General features: G+C 34.2%; 1 protein-coding gene across 2 annotated transcripts in view; it reads right to left on the bottom strand.

Annotated features, from left to right (window-relative positions):
* LOC138321706 (filaggrin-like) overlaps nucleotides 1-24352 on the bottom strand; it is an 85656-nt gene extending 61304 nt beyond the window's left edge. The window contains exons 1-3 of one of the 2 annotated variants that reach the window (XM_069265599.1): nucleotides 24261-24352; nucleotides 15894-16013; nucleotides 2816-3145 (exon numbers count right to left, since the gene is read on the bottom strand). The gene's annotated coding sequence lies outside the window, so the exon portion shown is untranslated. Of the gene's footprint in view, nucleotides 1-2815; nucleotides 3146-6694; nucleotides 6800-15893; nucleotides 16014-24260 lie in introns of those variants that run through there. The other variant, XM_069265600.1, reaches the window with a different exon arrangement.
* Nucleotides 24353-26004: the final 1652 nt, after the last annotated feature.

Genomic DNA, 26004 nt, shown 5'->3' with positions numbered 1-26004 from the left:
CCCTGGTTTGTTTTTCTTGTGTTTTGTTTGGTATTTAACTTTATAATATGTCCAGAATCCCTAATATGTCCGTCGGACCAACAAATTTCGGGATATCTGTAATGTATTTTGGAACCAAATGGACATCCATGCAAGATGGATGATAGGCTGCCATCTTGGATTTGATAGTTACCAATAAAGTTAACTGGTCATGGAATTTGAGGGAGATCAACCCAATCCAAAGTCGCTACATACTATTTGTGTACATGTTATTTGAGCCAAATTACTACATAACGTGAGTCTTAAATTCTCAGACGAGTACTGAAGAGCTATAGCAGAAGTCAAGACAGTATGAACACTTGGTTACAGCAACGTTTCGACAGAGTAAGAGACAACAAATATCATTATATATCACACAAACATTTAAACTATTTTACAAAGTTTATAATTAACCCAGTGGCAGATTCAATTATCTCAGACTGGAACAATCTACATAACTCATTCATCCCTGAAGCCACATTTGAACTCTCCTAATTCAAAGACTGGGAGAATTCATTTAGAATTTTCAGAGGTGAGTGAACTAATCGAAATTTCTTTTAAAGCAGACAATTTGCTTTTGGTTGTTTTTATAGTTATGGAGAAGATTTTGTCTACAACATATCCTCATTAATGTTTAATATTACTGATAATACTACCTCTGTGATTCCATTTGTTCAGTGGTGGGAGACCGAGTATTTCACATAAAAATAGACATGCATGACTGTTTCCTGGAATGCTGCGCAAAATGAATTTCTTAATATTTTGTAAGGATTTCAGTTTGCAGTATTTGAAACAGGTGCAGATTATGTACAGCTAGTTAAGCATAATTGTCTCCCCTGTTATATCCTAAACACATCTAAATTTAAAACCTGATGATTACTCGGAAAAACAATGAACACAATGTGATCTACCAACAAACTGTTCCACAAATAAAACACATTTCTGGTATTTATTCATAAGGTGTAAAACTAAGATCTTTGTCAAGCTGTTATGACAGATTAATAATAAAGTACTTTTAGTTCAATTGTGTTGGTTAATTCACATCAATTATGAAAATCCCAGCATCAGCAGCTGATGGCCTGTGTCTAATGGGTGTAATATATATATACAATACATTACACAGGGGTATATTTCTTTAAGCACCAAACAATTGAGATCAAATAGGAATACAAATATTCAGCGAAAAAAAACCCGTTTGATAGAATAACTGATAATCTGTTTAGGTTCCCCTTGGTGTCTAAAACCGAGTTCGTTGACCACCGATTCTGTGACGAAGCCCCGATGTTGGAAGTCCCCAACGCCACATAAGATGTTGCTGACTTTTATTGTTATGATATATATAAAACAGAGGCAGTATAATGGCCTATAGAATTTGTATTTAAAGGTGTAACCATGGTGAAGCCTGAATGCCAAGCAAGTACAGAACGACTGTAAATCAGATTGTAAAGAAAAAACTTCTACGCAAGTTGGTTTGAAATGTTGTCAACACATTAGCACTTTAAATGTGGGAAATAGAAGCCTCATACGTGTGGAAATTTGCAGGAGTGTTATTTCAACTATTGTCAATATCTGATTGAAAGTTCAATTCAATTAACAATTTTTCATCGTAAAAACATAACCAGAAGATTTGTTATTTCGAGATACAGCGAATCTGTGAAAGTAAGATTGGCATTCACAAATAACAATTCTATCAAGAGACCAATGGGAAAATTGAGGGCAGAGGTGTCTATTTTGTATAAAACTAATCGCGGACTTCTTTAGTATTGATTCCCATGGACAATATATTACTTGGAATTTTTCCTGATCTTCGAAATGTTTTACACAGGTGGACCAAGTTCCTATGATGAGGGAGCCAGATGAATCCTCAAAGAGACAATGAGGAACTGCCAACAGTGTAAAGAAAATGGTGATGATTAAGAAAATCCTTCATAAGGACTTCTACAGGCACAACAAGGGACCTAGACAAATCCCTAAATGGAATTTCTAGGGGCCAAGGGAACCTTCCAATAGTTTTAAGGGAATAAGGGAAACCTCCATAACTTGTAGGGCACATTTCTCTGGACTTGCTCAAGCATAACATCGGACCAAGAGTAAACTCTGCAGAATTTTTCCGGAACAATGGGAAATCTTAAAGAAAATACCGTACCATGTACATATTATATAATTCAGGATTAACTTGAATAGAATTTATGGAGATATAACACAAAAATCTGAGTGTATTCTAAATAAGCCGCTAAGTGATGAGAGTACACTCAGATTTTTGTGTTATATCTCCATAACATAAAAAAATTATTCAAATTAATCCTAATAGTTCAATTTACTAAAGATAGTCTCTTCAATACTCAAAATTCATTTTGGGACTCTTTTGTCTATGCAGTGATTACGCTGTCATCTCAGCCAATCAGAAGCAGCGTTACATAAGGCGTTTCCATTTTTTCCTTTATGTAAGTTTGAAGCCAATGAAAATGCTCATAACAATCAAAATTTAATTATCATGAAATATCTTTGAGTAGCTTTTTTATGGTTTAAAGCTTTGATATGGAATATGTGTGGTTAGTCAATGAAGCAACCGTGACAATAATATAAAAACAAAATTTGTTGTTTTTATATCGAAGCTTGCTGTAAATAACAAAAGTTTGCAGACATTTTTCATGTTATGCAGTATATCTGATACATATCACAGCAGTTTGTAAATCTTCAAAGAGTTGAGACAATTTTTATATCCACTTTGAACATAAAAGGTAAATGAGCCTTAAGATGTATAATAATGACAGTACATATTGACTTTTTGTCTTACCAAGTGCCAAAGTCCACAACTGCACGATGGTGCCCATTATACAGGCAGGGCTTGGCTGGGGCAAGCCCCATCATGTTGGGGGCCAGATCCTTAGGTCAGAGAGATGCTTCTTTCAGTGGTCTAGTCTGGGTGTCCAAGTAGGGGACGATTTCATTCGTGGTTCCGTCCAGAGGTCCAAATAAGGTGTGCTTCTGTGACTTATCAGGTCCACATAAGACTTGTGTGACTATTTCTTCTATACTAAGATAAGCTCCTATTGTTTTTAACACACATTTTTGATGCAACACTACTGTATTCCTACATCAATTCCTTTTACTGGGTTCAGGAAACCTGTAAATACAAATAGCATACTGATGTCATAAATTATAACTTTATATTCTATATATATACACACTATATTGCTATTCCGCTGATGGATACCTGTTATTGTCGACACGCATAATGGACACAGTTCTCAATAAGCTGATGAATAGGAAATATGTATAGAAGTTAAGTAGGGCAATCATGTTCAATATTATGTCATATGTGTCACTTTAACATCGGGAGTATATGTGTAACCAATTGCAAGATTGTATAGAGTTTCGAACAGGAATGTTACCACACACATACATTTCAGGATGAAGACTTTTGTAGCATAAAATAACAATGTGAAACACGAGAATGTCCAAGAAAAGCGAAGCAAATTTTCTACTAAACTCTAGCCAAGTTCACATCTTTTCTGTTAAAATATTCAAAATTGCCACGTACATAGAAACAATGGATTGCACAATAACACAAACAAACGAGGACACATTTACATAGTATCGTGTCATTGGTAAGTTTAAGGTCAGTTCTGGGGTTTAGTTAATGCATCGCTGTGCAATTCAAATTGGCAGACAAAAGCAATAAAATATCTCTCAAGGTACATCATAATGAATATTTATTTGACAACTTTGATAAATATACTTCATTTATATTCAATGGATGAATCAGTACATGAGTTATTTAACATTCAGTTTACATCTACAATACAATTTCAACACTTTTGACAATTAAGTATATATCAGATATATCTGTTCTTAGATTCAAATACATTTTAAGCAACATGATTCATTGATGAAATTACTTTATATCCATTAGCATTAATGGATGTTTTTATGTTAATTCATCCAAAATACATGTTTAATCATGTGATTTTAATAAAAGAAAATCAGTGTGCATATGTATCTTATAAAAATAGATTTAAATTTTCTTCAGAAGAACAAAATTATTCACATCACGCCCAAGTCAACTATCTTTATTGCCACCCTTTAAACCGCCCACAGATAATTTAACTGGAGCAGGTCACATGACAGATGGCTTTTACAATTAGTACATCTGCACTATGTTTGAACAGCTATTTTAAGATCTTATTGGCTGACGTGTATGTGTTACAGGAAACTTTGTTTTAATATTAATCCAACAGCACAAGAGAGATGTACAGTCACATTATCATCAAATTTTGTTAGAGTTGCCTCCCTTTAGTAGGAAGATAATATAATACAATCTGTTTGAGAAAAGCTACCACAATTTGGTGGTGCCAATGGTAAATTGATGTGTGTGGTAATAGTTCTTATATATATATATATATATCTAATCTGCTACCTAATTTAGTGGTGCTTAAATAATTAAAGGATGGGTGATAATGAAGGACTAGTAGAGGTCCAGCCTGTTGTCTAATCCAATTGTTAATATATATATTCTACCTTGATGTACATGAATGAATATAACACTTATGTTTATCGACAATAAAATATTTTGAAATGAAATAAAACAATAAGGTTACTTTTCCGCTGTAATGATACCCGGTAATTACACTGAAAATTTTGTGAGCATCAGACTAATAATCTATGACAAATAGATCTTAATGCAAAACTTTTAAGTCTATGTGGCTTAGCATAGGTATGCTAAGCCACATAGACTTATATATATATACAGTGGAACTCGGTTAATATGAACTTGAAGGGACCAAGATAAAACTTCGAGTTATCCGAGTTATCCGAGTGTTTGAATTAAGCAAGTTCTCATGTCTACTGACAATCTCTTTACTTAGTATACATATATATAGCTACTTGAGGTCAAATCCTACAGTAACGCCCCGGTACATGGTTATGTTGACGTGCTGACAATGTCCTCTCGCATCAAAGTCTTGTTTAGATCAGACTCACAGTTTTTATAAACAGATCTAAACACACAACTTTTAAGTCTGTGATTAAGCATTCCTAATAGATCATAAGTTTCAAAACCTCTGAATCCTACACCCAGGATCAAATTATGGTTTGCTTGAGTGCATTGAAAGGAACAAACAAAAGTTTTTGAGAAATGGATAAAAAATAAAATGCAGAACTTAAAAGTTCCACTACCTCCGAATCCTACAACACCAAAGGTGGGATCCTACAGTTAGTGGGTTTTGTCAAAGCGCTGACGATGTCTTAACTATTCTCCAAGTTTGGTTTTATGATCAAGCATTATAATTGTTATTTCATTTTTGATTTTTTAAGAATATAAGTCATACAATAAACAAATATTTACACTAGTGGCTAAACAATAAAATTTGTGACTTTTTTTTTTTTCCAAAAATAATTTACCACTTACTAAAAGACCCATGATCAATGAATATCAAATAACGGTAGTAATTAAAACATTATGAATTCCACATTGCATAGCTGGTCATGAATATTCATGTAATAAGCTTTAGTTTAATCAGTGCATAAACTTAGACATGTTTATAAGTGAAGTAAGTACGTATACTTTAACCAAACTTATTTTTGCGTTTATAAACTCGTTCGACCTTTTCCATAATAGAGACATTATTATTATATTTTTTCTTAATAATTTTTGATCTTCTGTGAGACATGCAAAATAAGTTGCTGTAAAGTCGGTTATTTTTTGGGGGCAAAATTTTCAGGATTTCAAATAAAAAATATGAAATTAAATTTTAGAGGTTTTAAATTTTCGAGATCTATCTGGATATGTATAACTCCACCATTTCTTAATATTTTGAGTATCAAATTTTTGCAGTCACAGCAATGAGCCATGAAATCGCCATAAATATACTCGGCTAACCCGTAATTCTTCACAGTAACTTCTAAGTAAAACATTTTCCAGGTATATATGATCAGACCACTAGCTGTCACCATCAGATAAACAACAATAACATTGTCATTCTTTGAAATGTTCTCATAAAGGAGAAAATTACTTAATAACACATTTTAAAACTGAATAAGACAGGGGTTGACACAAACAGTAGCCTGGCAGCCTGTGGCTGCCTGAAAAACAAATCAGGCTACCAGAATGTCAAAGTGCAGTAGTCAAGTAGGCTGCCTGTTAAATTTTAGACATGTGCATATTTAGTTGAGAAAGGAAAAATGTATGCTTTGAGATCTGCAAATTTAGTACCAATATAGAAATTGAAGTCAACCCCAAATTGAAGTCAACCCCCCCCCCCCCCCCCCCCCCCCCAACATTATATATATACTACTCATGCCTTCAGCACTTGTATCCACATAAGTACAGGCCACCCAACATAATCAGGGCTGCCAAGGATAACAACATGACAGCCCTCTGGTCTACTAAGATGAACAAGTTAGTATCTACCCCTGTAACACCACTTTTCTTGGGTACCAAATAAACCAGCTTACAAACAATTCAACCAAGTGTATTTTCTCTCTGTCCCTCATGTGAATCTTTATAGACAAGTTTGACAGTACTAACCTTTGTTAGCTCACAAAGGACATAAACTATATATGTATTCCACAAATATATATAATTCACTTAGGAATGCGAACTAGACCGTTAATTGGTATATCTATGCAACAATCAGCTACAAAAGTTATTTCATCTATATATATACAGACTCACCTGTTTTGTTCTCATTAAGTCAGGTGTGAAACTCAAGCAGCCATTAAGACAGAGGAGACATGTACATATAACTGTCTAAGATATGTGGTCATAACAGACAACGAAGACACCATTATTAGACAACAAATAAATATACATGTCCAACCTTCACCCTGACACACAAATCCTATCACTAGTTTTATTTCCATCTTTACCTTGCCCAAAACACACGTATATATACACACATATGTCACACACTACCTGTAAAAAGTAATGCACCGCTGCAATGTTTTTCTCACCACACGAGTGACAGTGCACAAAGGGCAATGGTCCGTTGATTGTATATAGACCACATACATGTACATGTATCTGCTGACTGTACATTAAGTTCTTTGTTAATTTGAAATTTAAAAACATTTCCTTATCAGACACTAAATACATATATATATATTAATATACGCATACATGTAGGTATCTGGTATGTAATTATGTAAGCCAATATTGTTACACCATCTGCTAAAATAATTAAGGGTGCATCAAATTTCCTTGACCAGCTGGTTAAACAAGTATACCATGCACACATGTACAATATTGAATTTTCAAGTGAATTGTTTGACATGAAGTATCGTATATTGATCAGAATATGTGATCTTTAGCTGGTAAACAAGAACCTCAATGACCTTCATTTTAACTGTCAGTGCCACCTGAAAGTAGGACTTTTTCTAGAATATATAAATATTGATATCTAGTTCTTATATAAAGTATTTCTTAATCGTGACAAATGGTAGTTCACAGTCAACGCAATGAACTATTTACAATAAACTATAAATTATGAAAAATTTTCTTTACACATGTATACATCACTTACAACATCTGAAAACCAATATCTACTTGAAAATACATTAATGAATCATTCATGCGTATAAATTCTACACTTCAGGGCACTCGTAATCGTGTTATTCAGTCAGCTGTCTATAATGCCAAATAGAGCGGAATGGGATCAGTGCACTGAATCTTTTACCTGTTTCTATAAACAAATCAATATTTCATTTTAATATTGTGGGTTTTTTTTTTTAATTCAACATTTTAATATTGTTGATCAGTCTATGTCAGTGAAAGTGACAACACTGTATAATCCTACAGGCTAAGTGAATTATTATAACTCTACATATCATCCATCATTCATCTCGTATATCTCATATTATGTTCTAAAATAAACAACCGCAGCTTCCGTTTTCTTATTCGAACATTGACTCTGCTAAACTAGTTTAGAATTGTCAGTGACCAATGAGATATTACCCTGATCAATAGCTCTATATGCATGATGAAAAGTTGTACCATTAGAAGCTTAGGCTGATGATCAAGGCCAGAATGACATTTAACATTACACAATACATTTAAGTCAGGTATACATATAATCTATATAGGAGAAATTGGCCCTGCAGAAAAGCTTTTGACATGAACCTATAGAAATGAGTGCTCATGTCCTTGGCAGTTTTTAGTCTGTAAGTACTTGTGTATAATTCTGCTTGTTTTCTTACTCTGGTTCCTAGTGTTATACTACTATTGTACACTTCTGCCACCTGGTCCAAAAACTGAACAAGGTCTGATCAGATTTGCAGGTTATTTTAGGAAATTATTATATCAGGATTATGAGTCGCATCTGTATACAAGCCACAAAAGTGTTTTTTACAATTTTTTCTTCAGTTTTTGTACAGGTGGCGCTGCACCGCTGCACCTGTGTACAAGCCTCAACCAGCACTGACTGTAATCTGTCAGCAATATGAAGATGTCTTTCGTCTTTCTCTCCCCCCCCCCAGAACAACTGTAAATAAATCTTATTGGGGGGGAATAATTCAGATCGTTTAAGACAGAATGTCGTTGAATTCAGAAGGTCGCTAATTAATTATATTAGGCAGTTTTGACTGTATCGAGATATTGATTGATTTATTCACTTTCAATCGATCATTAAATGTTGGTCAAAATATAAAAACACTAAGATGTACCTGGAAATGTCACTGAGCGAAATAGATACCCTTATTCATCAAATATAAACCCTATATCAGTAACAGCATTGTAAATATTGGTGAAACCCAGTAAGTGGAAGGTTTCTGACCTCCGAAAAAACACAAAAGGAAGAGCAAGACGGCCAGACGGCTTTTACTTTGTAAAAAAATTCTCAAATGTGGCAGTTACTTTTTTTACATAGTCTCCAGAGTATTTCTATGCACCCTTCTCTATACAAATGCTCGCTAAACTGTGACTTCATTTATAATGCATAGCATATCCACATTTAATTATAAGTTTATTTTTAAATATTGAGGAGTCAATTCCTTAAAGATACTCCCCCGCCGACAGAGCATAAATGATATTCATCATTTGAACAATAATTGGTGTTTAATCGTATATATATGTATGCCTAATTAACACAAAAAAAATAATATAAAATAATTTATTTCGCCTTTGGTGCATGCGCAATCAGTACTTCATTCCATATAGGATATAGTGTCACGGAATTTTTTCCAGGATGCAATTAATTATATTTCATGTTTTTAACTTAAAGTAAAATTAGAAGCTCAAATTTTTCAATGGTGGTAATGGTGTAAAGTAACTTTTGTAACTGAAGAAAAATATTAAATCGTCTGCTCCTGTTTTTGATAGTGAAAAATTACCATTTGTCAGCGGTGGAGCATCTTTAAAACGGAAATCAAACTGTATTGATCGAATACAGTTAGTCTGAAGTAGCAGAAAGTTCAGAAACTATGGCAATATTTCTTTTCTATATATGATATATCATGGATAAAATTTCAGAATTAGGTTACATGATGATAAACAGAAATTTATATTTTTGTAACTATTAAAAACCTTTCAAATTTTGTCGAAGTATGTACACAAAAAAAGATTGTAATGTGCATAACATCATACTTTTTCTGAGAAAATGACATGAATTGTTAATACTAATGATGTCACAATGCGTAACTACCTGCAAGGGAGCTTACTCTATAATATGCAAAGACGGAGATGGCATTTTGCATATGCCGTGCGCGTAGATCGGTGAATTTCGCAAAAAAATAGATTGCAAAAATCTTATTTTTAGAATTTCGTATAGGGCACTTATTGGGTTGAATACAGTATTCCAAATGAAAGACTGGGGTCTCCTGGCCATCTCTTTTGGGATTATTCCCAAAATACAACTGGATCAAGAAGGACCTCAGAAAATTCAGGAAGATCCTTCAGTACTTTCTGAGAAAGAGTGCTAATTTTAATTGTAAAATCAATCATGGCCCTTTGTTGGCCATATTGTTTTCAGATCAGTCCCAAAAGGCAATTGGCACAACCATATAAAGGGCACAAGAAATACCTATACATAAAATTTCAGACAGATCCCATTAGAAGTATCCAAGAAACTGTGATAATTAACCTAAATTACCAAAATCAAAGAAAGCTGCCTGTTGGCCATCTAGTTTTGGGATTAAATTGAAATTTCAATAGCCACAAGAGACAAAGGGAAAATACATACATGACATTTCAGACTCCAGAACTCTTAGAAAATTAAAAGTGATAAGAATTATTTATGGAAGCCGGATGCTGGAAAACAGAGATTAAATGTGATGTGGACATCCACCATCTGATGATGATGGGCTAAAAATAGGTAAACCCTCGAAGAGCTACTTAGAATTTATCACCTAGATATATATTTACAGTCTACAGATACAAAGTGTTTAAATGCTAATATGACCTGCCGAAAGCTAAACATTAAATAACTAATGAATCCTGAAACCTGATTGGTCTTTAAATAAGCCAATGGAATTATTGCACATAAACCACATGTGTTGCACTGTAGCTTTTATCAGGTGTTGGAATTGTTTACCATTAAATTATTTGTTATGTGTAAGAAATATAAAATGTTTGTGGTGACAGTACTCAAATCGCCGAACAAGGATTTTATTCAAGCAATAGTACTTATAGTAGATACGTGATTATGGTTTAACTAATTCGTATTTTTTCTTATATAGCATGCAAATGTGTGTTTGAACTAGAAAAATAAACATACAAAACACTAACATATAAAAATCAAGAACATTAACACACTGAAGACACTAATTAACCATTTCTGTTTTTCTTCGTGATTTTCTTGATTTTCTTTGTAATACAAAGAAAATAACAGCTAATGACTTAAATGAATTCGGCACCTCATAAAAAAACTGTAACAGGTGTCATGAAGTCAATGGCTGTCAGTCTGTAAACAAGTGTCGTTTTTATATATACCTGGAAATAATCAAAGTTGAATACAATCTCAGAATAGAATTTCCTTGAAAGATCTTTTTAAGTGCAACATGTTCACACATTCTTTATAAGTTTAATGTATTCAAACACTTCATTTCTCTTTTTTCTTTTTTTTTTCAAATTTGGAGTGCACTTCAGTACGAGTTCTATATACATTGATAGACTAATTTTTTTATCTAGTTCGATCCTCAAACTCATGTTTTGTTTAAATATAACCTCTATAGATATTTCAAGGCATTGCAATTACATACGTTTAAAAAACAAATGGGCATAATAGATCTCCTCTGTGGAAGTATATTATATGTAAACCTATTGATCCAATCGATACCTCGGCCATAGAAATCATTAACCAATGAGACGCTTCGTCTCACAGAATACGGTCTTCCACAAAGAAGAATTGCTATGGTGATAAGATCAATGACCTTGCTAAAGATCGAGACTATTTTTGTTGTGTTTAGTTGTAATACGGTATTAAAAGGAAACTTGTCGCAATCAATACCAGGAATGGCATCCATTAGACACCTTCCACGACAGCCATTGTGTGTAAAGGACAAGGTCAGTCGGAGATGAAACTGGACTACCAGGTGTATATATGGTTGTGTATAGGCCTTGCATGCCTTCCTATATATAGGTTAAAATTATAATCTTTAGGTTATTTGGTGCCGCCATGTCCTGACCGACCAATAAAAACACAATAAAATACCAATTATGTCCATTTGCTTTGAAGGGAAACTGGATTGGTAAAAATCTTGCCACTGACTTTCTTGGGGCAGAAAGGGTGGGACCCAAATAGGGAAAAAGAGGTATAGTTTATAACATACCAGGTGAGCGATACAGGCCCTCTGAGTCTCTTGTCATTGAATTTACTTAATTCATAGGCTGAAAAAAAATTTGCATGATACCATATTTTCCCTTTAAAGGGCGCTGTGGAAGGCACCGTTATTTGACACCATTTTTAGATTTTTTTTTTTTCTGAAAGAGACTTTCATATTCGTATTTTTCTGAAACTTACTATAACCAATTTACGTTTTAAGTAAAGTTAGCATTGAAATTACATTATTATGAAGAAATGTATGCACTGGAAGTATTTAATATTGGGTAAATGTGTCTGTTTCACAAAATGGCAGATGGTGCTATCGATCGCTACTTTCATTTTGTGGCAGATATATGAAATACTGACAAAAGCACACAATAAAACGCTTAGAAATGATAACATTCTTGTTATTTGGGAACCTTTATCATAGAGATATATACAGTAAGTATTCATAAAACCTGTATAGACATCACTAAAATGTTGTTGCCAGTTAGTCTTCATCCATACACGTGTGTGTGGGACATTCAAGTGACACGTTTTGTTTTGAACATGTAAGATGGCCAACAGGCGGCCATGTTGGATTTTGTTAGGTTAAGTTTATAAGAGCTATTTTTCTCACATCTGTTATTTGTTACAGTTATTGTTTCACAATTTCAGTTTTGAGATTGGATGGAAATACAAAAGAAAAGATAAATAGCTATCTTGGAATTGAAAACTTTGATTGTGATTGAACTTACCAATTTATTTTCTCTAAGTGGCTAATATGCATAATTCATGTGCACAGTACTAGTCATTATTTTAATTTTACCTGTCTCATCAAATTATGGTAAATAGCTAATCAAAACAAATTATATAAGAGCTCGAGGGAATGTGTGACATTAGTGTACCATTACACACATTCAGCAGATGCTCCAAAAAATTAACGAAGACATTTTTTTACTTATAAATATACATGCATACTTGGCATATGTATCATGGTATATTTTGTTACAAAATTTGTACATGTATTTCATTAATTAACACCTATCAAATGACCGTTATCGTCAATATAACCCAGTAACAAGAGATCCAAGAGGGATCTTGGCGCCCACCAAAGAATGTTCTACATCTGACAATGGAAAGAGGGATCTTTTCTCTGCTTTTACATCTGACAATGGAAAGATGGATCTTTTCTCTGCTTTTCAAACTAACATATTACTACATATGAAATTTGAGAAAGATCCTTTCAGTACTTTCTGCGATATATAACAGTAACAAACTTCAATTATCAAAATCCAAGATGGCGGCCTGTCGACAATCTTGTTGACCAATTGGTCCAAAAATGCAATATGCACAACTAAGGCCATAGGGGAAAACTGATCATAAAATTTGAGATAGATCACCTTAGTACTTTCTGAGGAATAGCAGTAACAAACTTTAATTGTAAAAATCCAAGGTGGCGGCCTGTCAGCAATCTTGTTCACCGATCGGTACCAAAATGCAATATGCACAAGATATAAAGGGCCCTAGGGGAACTTACATGTGAAATTTTAGAGAGATCACTTCAGTACTTTCTGACAAATAGCAGTTACAAACTTTAACTATCAAAATCGAATATCATCCCACTTATAGCAGTGAAATATTGGGTACAGATATTGATTGCTGATTACATTCCAGTGTAAAGCTATACCTATATCAAATTGTGACTTATGTAAAAACTTATTTTTAAAGTGATTTATATTTCCTTTTTCATTTATTCCTTAAATATATACCTCTAATCGTTTTCTTTATCTTTGTGTAACTTTAACAGTGAACTACATTTTAGTTCTAAAAATAAGTTGGCATATTAATTAATTGTCACTGTGTTCAATAATGGACGACAAAATCAATTTTCGGACTCTATTTGATTATCATAATCTAATGCTAACTTCTCTAAACAGAAATGCTGTGGTATTTTTATGCTAAATGCGGGGAAATAAGTATGCATATCCTTAAAGAACAATGAAGTGTAGATTTCTTTGTGTGGGTTATATTACCTTCCAGGTGACCTTAATGTACTTGTGTATAGAACATTGTCCAGGACCTTATGACCCAATCAAGTACACAATGAGCTGAGTACAGTTAGGTCGATGAACTACTGACTTAGATTTATCAGTCCGTTTCTTAGGGTTAGGGTTATGGGTGTACTCTGTGCTAGGTCTTTTTATTATCCGGGGTCATTTGAGGACATGCCAGTATATAGAAGGAACTAAGAAGGCTGGAGTACTGGGAGACAAAATCACTGACCTTCATTTCATACCCAACTTCTCCACTGGGTTTCCAACTTGTTACTCAGAAGTAGAGGGCTAGTAGTTATATGTCAGAACACATTAATCACTCAACTACCTCAGCCTCCAGTAGCTATACCCAGAGGTAGAGGGTTAGCAGTAATATGTCAGAACACATTAATCACTCAACTACCACAGCCTCCAGTAGCTACCAAGACATAGAGGGCTAGAGGTTATATGAAAAAACATCTTAACCATTCCACTACCTCAGCCTCTATTTGCTACCAAGAGGTAGAGGGTTAGCGGTAATATGTCAGAACACATTAATCACTCCGCTACCTCAGCCTCCAGTAGCTACCCAAAAATAGAGGGCTAGCAGTTATATGTCAGAACACATCAATCACTCCACTACCTCAGCCTAGAAATATCTGAAGACAACACCAAAATCAACACCTAAGATTGATCTGTCTGACAATTGTCAGATGGATCTTTTATTTACTTTTCAAACTTCAACTATCAAAATCCAAGATGGCAGCCTGTCAGCCATCTTGTTGACCGATCGGTTCCAATATGCACAATATGCACAACTAGGGTCCAAGGATAACCTATATATGGAGTTTGAGAAAGATCCTTGCAGTACTCTCTAAGAAATAGTGGAAACAAACTTCAACTATCAAAATTCAAGATGAAGGCTGGGCAGCAATCTTGTTGACCGATCAGGCCCAAAGGTTAGTATGCACAACTAGGGCCCTAGGGGAATCTACATATGAAATTTGAGAATGATCCCTTCAGTACTTTCTGAGAAAGAGCGAAAGCAAACTTTAACAATAAAAATTCAAGATGGCTTCTTGGCTGCTATCTTGCTTACTGATTGGTCCCAAAATGCAATATGCACATCTAGGGCCCTAGGGGACCTAAATATGAAATTTGAGAAAAATCCCTTCTGTACATAGGAACAGATATAACAAACTTTAACTATCAAAATCCAAGATGACTGCCTGGCGGCCATCTTGTTGACCGATCGGAACCAAAATGAAATATACACAACTAGTGCCCTAGGGGAACCTATGTAAGAAATTTGAGAATGATTCCTCCGGTACCTTTTGAGAAATAGCGATAATAAACTTTAACTATCAAAATCCAAGATAACTGCCTGGCGGCCATCTTGATGACCAATTTGTCCCAAAATGCAATATGCAAAACTAAGGCCCTTGGGGACTCTACATATGAAATTTAAGAAATATTCCTTCAGAACTTTCAGAGAAAAAAGCGATAACAAGAATTGTTAACAGACAGACGGACGGTAGGACAGACCATGGACATAAGGCGATTTGAATAGCCCATAGCCCACCATCTGATGATGGTGGGCTAAAACTGCATCGCGAAAACCCCATTTCTATTTGAGAACTGCAAAAATATCAAGTAATGATTATAATAATATGAACAGTTGGTGAAATGGTTATTGCTTGTTTATCTGGCGAACTGTCAATGCTGGAAGTCAGCAGATGTGCAGGCATCAACCGGTGATGGGTGCAACAAGCACCTATCTTAATAAAGCCACTTGGCTCAGCCATTTATAGCTTTAAACATGAAAAGGTGCTTAATAAGACAAAATTACTACAAACCTATACAGTTTTGGTCTTTATTTATGCCAGGGCAATTAAAACTGAGGCCTCAAAAGAGGGAGGAATGCTGATAGGAACTGGGCGCTTATTGGGTCGATTACGATACATATAGAATAGACAAGGTACCTGGAAAATTAATAGTGCAGAACAACTTTTGAACCGAAACTCTGGAGTACACAAAGCTTTTGTGGTGATACAAAAGTTCTGAAATGTGGCATTTAGTTTGTACATGACAATTGTATACTTACCAGACAAATGTGGTTGACAGATGTTACACCATCTATTTTGTCCACCAGAGAACAATGTTCCGCGGTAGTTTTCCAAAGTTATGAGTCGTCATTGATCCATCTGATTGTGTCAAAATTACCCTGTAATGAGACATAAATAACATTCTAATTACACAAGCAAATGTTTACAAAAAAAGTTTTTCTTCAAACTCATGCTTGATGAACTAGAATAATTAACATGTATACTAAATTGCAAACTTAATTATATGAATTTAAGGCTGGATTCCAAGATATAAATGAAGTAGGTTGAAATGACGTCATCTTAGCCTTCATTATCATATACCCATGTATGTTTACTAGCAGATTCAACGTCCTAATACATATTTAAAGTCAGTGGTAAATTGATAATATAATAATATAATACCCCGTTGATTTCAACCAAAGGCTACACAACTTTATTTCTCAATAGATTGTGTATGCTAAGCTACTGCTGCAAGATATGAAATATTACACTGACTATATGTTGTTTTCATGCGAGTAAATATTTGTCATTGTCAATGTTAGTCTACATACAAAGTTTCATTTAGCTCATTTTGTATTTACTCAAGCTATCGCGTTCCCAAGGTCCTGTATTAATTATTAGTGTAAAGGGCAATAACTCTGTCTATTACTGTCAAAGCACGCTGATTTTTGAATTCATCTTTCTAATATTAGTCTACATACAAAGTTTCATTAAAGATGCTCCACCGCTGACAAATGGTATTTTTTCACTATCAAAAACAGGAACAGATGATTTATTATTTTTCTTTAGTACAAAAGTTACTTACTTTACACCATTACCACCATTGAAAAGTTTGAGCTTCAAGTTAAAAATATGAAAAATAATTACCTGTTAATTGCATCCGGAAAAAATTTCATGGCGTTATATCTTATATGGGATGAAGTAATGATTGCGCATGCACCAAAAGTGAACTAAATTATTTTATGTTATTTTTTTGTGCTAATTAGGCATATATATACACGATTAAACGCCAATTATTGTTCAAATGATGAATTTCATTTATGCTCTGTTGGCGGTGGAGCATCTTTAAGATCTCTGCATATTTACTAAAGTTGTCGTGTGCACAACGTCCAATAATAATTATTAGTACAAAGGGCTCTGTAAATTACTATCAAATCAAACTGGGTTTTTTTTAACTTGTCTGAGATCTTTCCAATGTTGGTCTACATAAAAAGTGTTATTAAGCTCGTTTTAAATACCAACTCAAATTATAACGTCAACAAGGAAATGTTAACAGATGTTGCACGACAGACTGCGACGAACAAAAGACTATCGCAATGGGTCACCATGATCTATGGTCAGGTGACCTAATAAAAACATGTAAAACACATTCATCTAGCGCTAGTTATAGGACATACAGTATTTTATAACTGAACATATCTTTTACTTATATGTGGTGCACTTATTTCGTAATTATCGGAAGTGATCCAAAAACAAGAAATACTGCCGCTATGATCATGAAAAATTGACTAGAGACTTGGCATAATATTGAAGGCAAAACAACAAGCAATACGTGACAACAAAGCACAGAGAGCTTACAAAAATGTTCAAGTTTATGTCAGAACAAGGCCACATAACAATCAATTAAATATCCTACATACATATCAAATTCATATTTGACATGTACACTGTGTAACGGCCAATCGCAGCAAGTTTTCAATAATTTGAATTCATCATCACAAAGCCGAAGTTAAAAACTTCCTGTTTGAAGCACAATAAAATGAGGCCTAGGTAGAGATCTGACAGGCCATGAACATACATGTTGATGTACCATCTTAGCACTGATGTGGAATTAATGATAGCTAATGTAGAACAGTGTCATTGATGACATATATATGTAGCCTAAATATATATATATGTAGTGAATATTTAAAGCAACCCTAAAACTTATGCTACATTACATGTATTTAACATAAACAAATAACTGTACAGCGCTAAATTTACATAAAGATAATGAACAGCGTAAATTGTATGCACAAAATCAGAATAATTGTAGATGCAATTTTTGCAGAGCCATCACTTTATATCCCTCGATCTAGCCCATGACAATAATATTTAATCACCCATAAAAATAATACTTGATTCCTTATTATAATTACACTCTATTCCTCATATAACACTTTTTATCCACTTTTGTCATCAATAGTGAACGTTTTGCTCATGTGCATATGATACAAGTGCTGTTTGCGTTGTCATATATTGATGCCAGATATAAATTTATATCTACATTTTCACTGCAGCCCTATAGAGGTACTGTAGTTACCAAGAGCAATGGACATTCACCAGTCTATGAACTGCCATCCGCTTATTAAATGATGTCATTATCATGATGACATCACCATTGTCATGTCAGCAATCACAAAAAATGGCTGTTGAAATGGTTGTTCCATCTTTGATGATAATGATTTCTTTATTCTTAAAGATGCTACACCACCTAGGCATAAATAATACTCATGTTTTGAACAATAAGTGAAGTTTAATCATGTTAATATACGAGTCTTATTAACACAAAAATGCATATAACTAATTAAAATTTATTTTGCTTTGGTGCATAGTGCCACAGACTTTTTTCGGGACACAATTAATTTTTTTTTTATATTTCTACACAAAAAAGCTCAAACTTTTCAATGATAATAATACATAGTGTAAAGTAAGTAATATTTGTAACTAAAGAAAAATACGACTTTGTCTGTTCCTTATGTTGATAGAGAAAAAATAACATTCTTTAATAGATACAAACCCTCTTAGGATTTCAACATAAATTGTAGTCAAATGTAAATATAAGCATTGAATGTCTTTCAGTTGACATTCATAGCCAGTATGAATGCCAACTGGACAGGCAAATTCAACACTCTTCATGGAATTTGCCTCTTTGCAGTTGGCATTCATATTGACCGTCTGAAAGATGTTCATCGATCAATGCTGAAATGACGTCAAAATTTGACATCAGCTCAGGCTGATATGAGTTATCAGCCCGGGATGATATTACATCATCAGTGTTTATCACTCAGGATTAGTGTATTTTGTTGCTGCTTCAATGTAGTTACCGGTGCAAGATGATAACATCTTTTAAAATTTGGACAACAGATAAAACTTTTTATTTTAAAGTAGCTTGTATAAAGAAAGTTCCCACGCATCAGAAAGATTTGACGGGAGACTTTTGTCTTAAAAGTTATGATCAGGAACAAACCAGTCTTATCCATATCACATTAATTCCAGTTCGTATAAAACTTACCATTCTCAAATGAACATGCTTGCCAGAATTTTTTGTTATCTATTTTGGTAAATTGATTGTTATTGTAAACCAACTGTCTTTCGCCTGCAATTTAGCTTCGCGTTTCGCGTGCAATTTAGTTTCGCGGCCCAAATTGATTCGCGAATGTGCATTTCTATGAACAAATATCTTCTTTTATATCGAAAGAAATGATAGAATCATATTTCATAGCTATAAGTGGTCAGGTCAGTATGTCTTAATCAAGGTCTTTAATTGGTAATTTCTTTTTGCTTCAAAAAGTTTGATAGCAAGGTTATGATATAAAAATTTTGGTATCGCATCTTTTATCAGTCCTTAACTAGATATCATGGTCTCTGGCTGATAAAGGGGTCGGATATCAAAATTGTCATATAATAATCTCTAAATCACTATTATGATAGCATTTCCACCTCATTAAAATTATAACACTATCAATATCCCTATAATCTTTATCCCTCATTATAACAACACTACCGGTTATTATCCCAGTATAATGATGAATCCCCAGTTTGGGTTTCAGAGGCTGACAATTCAACAAATAGTTCAAGGGACATAACTCCCACAAAACGATATAAATACATACACATCCATAGTGATTTTTCAGGGTATTTTGGGAAAACAGTTTTTGTAACAAAGGAGTAGATATGATAGGACCAGTATTTGGCCTTAATTTTTAAGGCCAAAAAATATTAACTCTGATCCACATCAATTTCACATCAATAAATACTCTCATACTTGCCATTCATCAAAACATAACTTTTTATAACCATGTACACGATGTGCTCCACCTATGACATGATCAAATTGATGATTTTCCTCTTCTCGCCAAATTTTGCTAGAAACTCATCATCTTTAGGTTAGAAAAGGCTTGAAATGGATTTGGCTGCAACCTTGGAGCAACTTTATATTTTGTATGGATAGCCGTAAATACACAATACACAACGTGTGAAAATCTCTTTCTGCTACACGAATGCGGGATATTTTCGGGATGTAATGTGTTAGCAAATGCATTCAACTGATCATGATATATGGCAAAATATGTTGTTCTTTACTGGAGAATTAATTTTGGAGCCATATTCGAGTCTTAACGTACCTTCTCCTTTGGAATTTCTATTCGGGAAAAGAGCAGTTTTGGGAAAAAATTACCCATTACTGAACATGGTATTATAGGTGATATGATATTGTAAATAAATGTTTCTTTTTATCAAAAGGTGATAACCATCACGAAAGTTTCAGAGTAGTTTGTTTATAGATTAAATAACAAGGGGAGAAATTTCAGGGTTTGATTTGTTTTTCAGCGATTTGATTTGGGAATTTTTCATTGTAATTGGGAAAAAAATAAGGGGGTTAGGCATTGGGAATGGGGTCGTTTACCATCCTCAGTAATATAGATTTCACAACAGTACCGGTAATATATATAATGATTCAAAACCTATAGCTAAATGAAATATATAATAACATAAAAATAAAAGGTCATTGTTGATCAAACAGACTTGACCATGTCCCATAACTCAATTATTGTCTGTAATGTAATACTGCAAAAACACATCACTCTGATTCTGATCAATTTCTATATTAAATTTCTGCATTCTAGTGAATTTTGGTACCGAATTTGCAGATCTCAAAGTATACATGTTTTCCTTCTCAATTAAACATGCACATGTCTGAAATATAACAGGCAGTCTGCAGGGCTACTGCACTTTGACATTGTGGCAGCCCAATTTTTTCTCAGGCATCCCTGGGCTGCCGGACTACTGTTAGTGTTGACCCCTATACAACATAAATAACTAGATAGTAATGATCAACCAACTTGGCCATGGTAAAATTATAAGAATGGATCACATATATGGCAATGATTAACCATGTCCCATCCATGATAAGTTACCTCCCTTGGTAGGTATCCATTGGATTTTTTTTACGAAAATATGAAAAGTATGATGTTACCATGGTAAGTTACCTCCCTTGGCAGATATTCATCGACTTCTTGAGCGAAACTCACATAATTTTCTCTGAAAAGTATGATGTTACCACAATAATAAAGTTACCTCCCTTGGCAGATATTCATCGACTTCTTGAGCGAAACTCACTAATTTTCTCTGAAAGTATGAGTTTAACAAAAGTATGATGTTAACACACACTTGTAAATAAAAATACCTACCAGCAAGGGCAGATTACTCTGTAATACAGAATACCAATGTGAATAGCCTGTAGCTTCATTCTCCATCTAAATTTGTATACGAACCATCTATTCTAATGCATATGTATATGCCCCTGGACTAGGTTCACTGTACGCCATTTAGTCATTACTGTTTTCTTTGTATTTTGCTACTATCCAATAATTGTTGGTGTAGTACACTACAGGTAACAGACATAAAAAGAGAAAGGTGTTGATGTGAATTACCTTGGAATAATGACTTTCCAGGTGAGATATATATATAGATATATATATATAACACCTTTGATGTACTACAATGAATTAATCAGCCAAAAATACCTTTTCTGTTTTTCATAGCAATCAATCAAATGTCGCAGGAAAATACGATTCAGTTGACGCATATAGAAATTCATCAGATAGATAAATCCTTTTCCCTTCTAATTTCATCATTAGTGCCTCCTATTTCAAAACGAGTTGATATATAGGGTATATATTTAGAATATATATATAAATACAAATGTCGATCAACACAATGAATGAAATATCAATCACCATATCCTGATTTTTACATGTATAATGTAGCGATATCTGTTCAAATTTTTCATGCTGGGTGGTAATATATATAATATATAATACACTGATGACATATGTTTGCCTTTTGTCAAAGATGACCATATGAATAAATAGTAAATAGCAGATTAGGCACATACAAGTATAATTTTAGGTGATTGGATGCTGACATGCATGATTTTCTAGATAAGGGCAGATAACTTTGTAATACAGCTAATACCACGCAGGTATAGCGTATTATATAGCATTACTGCTGGAGTCACAATAACGCGAAACAAAGTATTTATCAGTAATGACTTGAAGAATAATGTTAATTGGAATAATAAAGTTTCCAGCTTTTTAAAAAGGCCTCAGTGTTTACAGTGTCCTGATATTTCCCAGCCCTCCCTTTTTCAATTATTCCCCCATCTCCTCTAAGTCGCAGTCGCAAGATACAAACGATAACATTAATTTCTTGTCGTAAACTGCCAGGGTACTATCCATCATTGTAGTTCAAGAGCTTTTCTCTATGTTTTCTGACTTTCGTTTCCTCTGTTCAATATTTACTAATTACTTGCCTGCTCTGACTTGTCCTTAATTGAATTACCCTGGATACATATTAATTAAGATAAATAAGACGGAAAACAAACTTCATTTGTAGCTATAAATTACAACAACATCTTTTAGACCTCACTAATACTAGTTTGCAATTGGAATGACAATTTTAACAGCGGTCACTATAAGCACCTGTTCTTGGGTGATCAGGTGGTGTAGTGGTTAAGCCATGCCACTCGCTTTTCACCTATAGTTGGCCAGGGCTCGACCCCTGGCACGGACGTAAAAAGGTCAGGGGTCACCTTAGCTGCAATATTGTAGCTAAAAAGACTTTTAGACAAAAAATGGTGTTGTCTTTAGAGCTACAATTAATGCCTATTACTGCTAATGGAACAAACTAATGATTATGCAAACCATTATAAAACGTTTGTTTGCATTTTCTTGTACTTGTTTGATATCGCTAACTAACCTACTAGGCAATAAAACTGAACCACATAAAATATGAAATTCTCATCGAAGCATTATATTTTTACATAATACATATGAAGGGCTTTCTGAAGGGAATTTAAACGGCAAGTCCACAAATTGTGAATTTGACATCGTGTGAGCAGTACGGTAGATATTAAGAATGGTAGTTATGTTTGTTTTGGACAAAAATAATATGTAAATGCATGTATATGCGTAAAATAGTTGGAAACCTACAATAAAGTATAAAAAAAAACTGTGCCCCAGTGATTTTCAGAGGCAGTGCTCCACTACGACACATAGGGACCAATTCGTACCCGGCCGAAAAGTATAGTAGGCCGGGTACGTATATTCGTTCTAGGGTCACCTGTCCAATCTTGTTGGTTTTCTCCAGGCATTCCACTTTCCTCCCACTCTAAGATCCCTTGCACACTTTCATCCAGGTCATCAAAAATAAATTGTATGTACAACTTGTTTCACAATCAATGTAAAATAAATAAAGTTTATTTTATATAAGCACCTGTTACAACAGTCATAGACATAACATTGACGTCCATTTGCATTTATGTTGATGTATAATTACAACTTAAACTTATCATGATACTGTATGCAAATTAATTTTTTTGTTTTTTTGTCTCTGATATATACTGTCCAAATGCTTAAAATATTGTGGCTTAATCAAGATGACATTTTTTTAGATGGGAGAAAAGGGACTGGTTACATATGCCTACTAGATATATCATATTTAATATTCTGTGCAATCTTTAGACATTTACCTTTAAGCATTATAATTGTAGAAGAATAATTTCAAAAATATGTACTATGATAACTCTTTAGAAGATAATATCAAATAGTCTTAATAATGCATTCAATTGGTAAGTGTAAGATGTAAACTAATCCTAAACGTATATTTATAAATCTGTTGACAGGAACAAAAAATCATTATTATGCAATATGCATATGCATCTACGAATGCCTAGCTATTGCTATGTAAAATCTTGTTGGCATCCGTCAGTTCCACAAGCCCGCTCCAATTTATTGCTTCACAAAAGATATCTCACATGTATCATCATTTTAAATTACATGATGAAATACTACGGTCTGACAGACACAGACACACATACATGTCGGGGTGAACGTTCGCTCCATTTGCAGACATGTGCTTACGATAATGTCCCGGATATGCTGGAAGTAATACCAATGGACGACATTAGCGCAGACAGCACTTGTTTCTTCTCTAATAACAAATTATTTTGTAAATATATCGTAAAATGACCGATATTAATCTACCATAGCCATGTTTGTATGTACACAAAGACAGGTTACTATTTTTACAGGAGGTAAACAAACCTGAATCCTCTTGATGCAATCCTCAGGCGATGAAGGCCGCCATCTTGAAACTCGTCACAGGCGTGATATCAAACTCACTGGTTCGAGAGTACCAAAGCAGACGAATCTATTATGACAGTAGGGGTGTTTTGTATTACGTGTATTCATATAGGACATTCCCCAGTATTCCTATCATAAATACATACCCTTGACCTTAAAATACGGGATCAAATTATTTATAGACAACTCAACACAACGGTATCATCAGTTCCGCTTGACGTAGTAGGCCTATTATGGTAAAATATATCACCGAGTCTGTGTTAAGATAGGTAATGTACATTGTAGGACGGGTTATAACTTATTCACTGAAGTGACGAAGGAAACTACTTTATGATATTTGACCTAATTAATAGTGTAATTTTACCTGCCAATCAGCTGGATATTATATCATTTTTTTACCTGTACACTCGGTTTGTAAAGTAGCAACATCTAGTTACAACATGTGTATTGCAATAACTTGAGCGATGGCCTGCAAATCTGTTGCTGCATGCTTGCAGGTATCCTCGATATTCCAGGGGTTCCGTTCACTTACGATCTCTACACCCCTGGACTATCTCATAGTGAAATTGAAGGCAGCTCAGCGGAAAACATTTGACCAATCACAGGCTAGCAAAGATTTCCTTTGAAGACTACAGAGAGAGCGACGCCTAACATCAAAGCTACACAGCCAACCACAGTGTACCGTTATACGGCTCTACCTGTTCTATTCTGTTGGCTCCAGTTTTACTATGAGATAGTCCAGGGGTGTAGAGATCGTAAGTGATCGGAACCCCTGGAGTATCGAGGATGGCTTGCAGGTAGATCATTAAAAGAATGGCAATGGAATGAAAGAAATGTCTTTTTTGTTGTTTTTGTTGTTGTTGTTGTTGTTGTTCTTCTTCTTCTTCTTCTTCTTCTTCTTCTTCTTCTTCTTCTTCTTCTTCTTCTTTTTACATCAAGGCTAATATATATGCGATTGAAAGAAGGTGTTTGTCTTATGCCCTCTCTTCCCTATCTTCATAAAGTATCCCACGTACGGAACACAGGTTGTGATAGATACAATGACAAGTTCACAAGAGACAAAAACAACTTACAGTTGCCAAAGCACAATTAAATAATTGAAATAAAGCAAGACAATCTATACGCATATGTTACAAGAAAAAGGAAACGGGTGTCTTCCAGTATGAGGGTGGGTGCCAGTTCGAGCATGCATGGTGGTGTGGCTGAAAACATTGATAGGAAGGTACTAACTTGCATTGGTGATATCTTATACTCGACACTCCATTTATAACTATGATAATATCCACTACTGGAATTGTGAAAGCAGTCTCTTCATTTATGTTTCTTTTACGCGTACGTTCCTTTATATGTTTGACGGAACTAGCTAGTGTCGGTCTAGACCTTAGATGGAGTTTGTCGAGACCATTGAAGTCCTTTTTGGTTATCCACAATTACATGTATAGCTTCATCTATCATACAACTGTCGCACGACCATGTCATAATATCGTAAGAAACGGTGGACAGGGACGTCAAACAGAGTCTGCAAGCTTCGTTACATATTTTGATTATGATGTCATTATCAACTGTGACGTCAAAATGGTTTCGTCTGTATTTTCATTAACACTTGCTTGCGATAAATATAACTTTACACTCGTGGCTAAGAGGCAGGGTGACTTTCTTTCTCTTATCCTGTTTACAACTTTAATTCTACAATTGTTAAGCACAT

This window comes from Argopecten irradians, chromosome 4, assembly GCF_041381155.1.
Source record: "Argopecten irradians isolate NY chromosome 4, Ai_NY, whole genome shotgun sequence".
Lineage (NCBI taxonomy): Eukaryota > Metazoa > Mollusca > Bivalvia > Pectinida > Pectinidae > Argopecten > Argopecten irradians.
This window is presented reverse-complemented; position numbering and strand designations above follow the sequence as displayed.